This window comes from Oncorhynchus nerka, linkage group LG15, assembly GCF_034236695.1.
Source record: "Oncorhynchus nerka isolate Pitt River linkage group LG15, Oner_Uvic_2.0, whole genome shotgun sequence".
Lineage (NCBI taxonomy): Eukaryota > Metazoa > Chordata > Actinopteri > Salmoniformes > Salmonidae > Oncorhynchus > Oncorhynchus nerka.
In genome coordinates this window covers 52,909,677-52,913,650 of record NC_088410.1, presented here as the reverse complement: position 1 = coordinate 52,913,650, position 3,974 = coordinate 52,909,677, and the positions used below count along the sequence as shown (strand labels likewise).

General features: G+C 39.6%; 1 long non-coding RNA gene across 1 annotated transcript; it reads left to right on the top strand.

Annotated features, from left to right (window-relative positions):
* The first annotated feature begins 221 nt into the window (after window positions 1–221).
* Window positions 222–3,754, top strand: LOC135559916 (uncharacterized). Its single transcript, XR_010458604.1, has 2 exons — window positions 222–2,618; window positions 3,065–3,754. It is a non-coding gene; the product is annotated as an uncharacterized LOC135559916 (long non-coding RNA).
* Window positions 3,755–3,974: the final 220 nt, after the last annotated feature.

Here is a 3,974-nt window from a genome sequence, read left to right as displayed (position 1 = left end):
CCGTGGCCTTTTATTGTCCCCAGCACAAGGTACACCTGTGTAATGCTCCTGCTGTTTAGTCTGCTTCTTGATATGCCACACCTGTCAGGTGGATGGATTATCTTGGCAAAGAAAAAATTCTCAGTAACAGATGTAAACAAATTTGTGCTCATATTTTTGTTGTGTTTATATTTTTTGTTCAGTATAAATTACCAGAAGCTATTCTAATACCTAATCCTATGCATAGGGTAATATTAGGGTAACAATACAGAATGAATACATACACTGAGTATACCAAACATTAGGAACACCTGAGTTGCACCCAACACCATTCTTCATACACACGGGAAACTGTTGAGCGTGAAAACCCCATTTATCAGGTATGAAGGTAAGACCCAGATGCAGAACACATCGAATAAACAATAGTTTAATGATCCAATAGGGGCAGGCAATAGACAGGTCAAGCCAGGCAGGGGTCATAAAATTAGAGGTCAGGCAATGGTACCAGACGGCAGGCAGGCTCAGGGTAAGCAGAGGTCAAAATCAAAGTCAAAGGTACAGGTCGGTAGGCGGGCGGGCTCGGAGTCAGGAGAAACAGATCAGGGTGTGACACCATTAGCATTGCAGTTCTTGACACAAACCGGTGCACCTGGCACCTACTACCATACCCTGTTCAAAGGCACTTCAATCTTTTGTCTTGCACATTCACCCTGTGAATGGCACATGTCGTGTCTTTGGCTATGCCAGATTATGTGATATGACTTGCTATTCTATAAAATAATTTCTCTGTAATTAATATCACCTGATTGATCTAATCATGAAAATGTAATTAACTAGAGAGTCGGGTACCACGAAAGAACATTTATAGAGCTGTTATCTTCCGAATAAACTCTTAAAGACCTAGTAATATTTTACATCCATAGCAGTCAACATTAATCTTCATCTTACTTCTCATCTGAAAGTTGTAAATTCTTTTATCTGCACGAACCCTGGCTAACAATTTGAATCAGCAATACAAATTGGGTTTAATTATTTATTTACTAAATACCTAACTAATCACACAGAATTCACATACACACAATTAATCATAACTTGATTACAAATTACGTCATAAAAAAAGAAAACAGAATTGACGGCTTGTTACACAAAGGAAAAGGGGCTGAGTTGAATGAAAGAGCGGGAAGACAGGAACAAAGCGCGAAGCTGTGCTATTGTAAATATAGTATCTTAAGCATTCTAAATTACCGCCCATTTGGAAAAGGAAAATGCAATAAATATTTACTCCGAGCTGCGCTTCAGTATGTTGGTGGTCGATGGAAGGCCATGTTGCCAAACCGAGTCCTCTGTCCTTTGAAGAAGGTTAATTGTCAATTGGATACGTTGTAGTAACGTTGTTGTGTGGTAGACGGGATACTCTGTCTGTTCCTTCCTAACCTGCGTTTGCAGCTGCGGTCGCTAACTCAACAGCTAGGTGGTATCACTTCTGTAGTGAATAAGAGTTCAAAATTCATACCATTCACAACCAAAGCTCATGCTGATGTTGGCTTCGTTCTGAACCATTCTGACATAGGACCATCGCCCTCATATCCTTGGAACAGGAAGTTATGTTGTCGTCAAGGGCTTATATAGGAAGGGAGAGGAGGGCGTGTTTGAAAAGTTTTATAGCCCTTGTCCCTTCACAGGGGAGGGCCACTGATTGAGCAGCCCTATTTTATGAAAATCCAAATCTCACATTCTTGAAGCTAAAATCACATTTCATCACATCACAAATAATGTCATATTCAAATATTTAAATTGAACAACAATTCCATGTGAATCTGATAAATCTTATGTGTAGACTTTCCACTGTAGAGTTTATGTCATCTTATCATTGATGAGAATGTCTCAGATGACAACCGAACTGACATCATATTCATTAAGTACCACCGCGTATGTTCAATTGTTCAGATTACCAGAATATAGTTTGTTTCCCCCCACATTCGGATGTTCCCAGAATCTCTATGTTAACAAAGGGTTTTGCAAAATGTAACCTTAGTAGGGTGGAGAGAGGAAAAAGGGGGGAAGAGGTATTGATGACTTTCATAAACCAACCCCCCCAGACACACACAACCCATGTCTCAATTGTCTCAAGGCTTAAAAATCCTCCTTTAACCCGTCTCCTCCCCTTCATCTACACTGACTGAAGTGGATTTAAATGACATCAATAACGGATCATAGACTGATGATGAAAGCTATGTCAGGGAAAGAGCATTTGATCTTAATATTTTGTATACTCAGCGTCTTCTGAAATAAGTTTATGCTGAGTTTATATATACAGTTTTGATACTGTATTCACTCACCTGCATAAAACATTTTTCAGTATATACCCCTATGGGCGAACAACATCACACAACGTTTAATGTACATTTGATATTGTATTGTTGTCAACAAACGCGAATTGATTATGCATCCAACAACAACAACCATTGTATCAACTGTGAGACTTAGTTGACATCTGACAATACCTTGCATGACTAAACTGTGTGCAGTCTCTAATTTGCCCCCAACCTGTCTGATTGTGTGCATGTGTATTGTGTTTTTTTCAGGCCAGACCCCATGGCTCCATTCGCTGCAGGAGGAGCCATTCTGGATCTCTTTGGGTGAGTTTCCCTACTGCACTCAGCAAGTGTCATGCCCTGACCTGAGATATCTCTGTGTTCTTTATATTTTGGTTAGGTCAGGGTGTGTACTCTAGTTTTTGTATTGTCTAGGGTTTTGTATGTCTGGCGTTTTGTAAGTCTAGGGGTTTTTGTATTTCTATGTTGGCCTGATATGGTTCCCAATCAGAGACAGCTGTTTATCGTTGTCTCTTGATTGGGGATCATATTTAGGTAGCCATTTTCCCTTTGGCGTTTGTGGGATCTTGTTCTATGTTTGTTCTAAATTATCTGAGATAGGCCTATGTCATCATTTAAGAGTTAATAAATAGCTGGCATGGTGGGCCCTCACAGAAATTGGCCACCAGATTTGTGTCTTGAATCTGGCTTTTGTGGAAGAGTACTATTTATGAGTGTATTAATGATGTATTATGATCTTTGGTTTACAGGCCAGACCCAGATCACGTGCCGCCGCCAGGCTATGATGACATGTTCATGTAGAAGAGAAGGCCTTTCCTGCTTCACTTCACACACTTCCTGGACCACTTCCTGTATGCGCAATGCATGAAGAATACACACTTAATAAAACTGACGGACTCATTTGTTCAGCGTGAGGACTAAAGTTACATTGCACTCCCTTTTTGGGGGACGTACCTGTAGGTAATGTAATTGTACAGAATTTGGGAGTTCCTAGAGTACAAATCTGTTCAAGCAGAGAACATTTGTTTTGATTTTCAAATGCTGGCTTTTGCCACTCACCTCCCCAAAAATGTAATGTGAAAATAACTGTCAATTATTTTTTTACGGACAAAGTTGTTCATATACACACCTGCAGCAACAGAAGTGAATTATTGATTGATAAAAACATTAGGGATTTTGTATTCTCTAGGAGTTTTGTATTGTCTAGGGGTTCTGTATTCTCTAGGATATTTGTATGTCTATGGTGACCTGATTATGGTTCCCAATCAGAGGCAGCTGTTTATCATTGTCTCTGATTGGGGATAGTATTTAGGTTGCCATTTTCCTTTTTGGTTTTGTGGGTTCTTGTTCTATGTTTAGTTGCCTGTCTATATTAGCTTCACGTATCGTTTTGTTACTTTGTTCAGTGTTTCGTTCTTTATTAAAGAAGAATGTACGCATATCATGCTGTGCCTTGGTCTCCTTACAACGATCGTGACGTGTAAATCTGAGTGAATATAAAAATAATAATGGAATTTGAATGGACAATCGATGGCATGATTCCCATAAATGTATCTTAAAAAAATATTGGGGATACACATTCTGTGAACCTGGTCTGTAGGAGAAGGTGAAAGAAAAGAAGGTGAAAAACATGGCCCACCTTGCCTGGCGAGGGTTCAG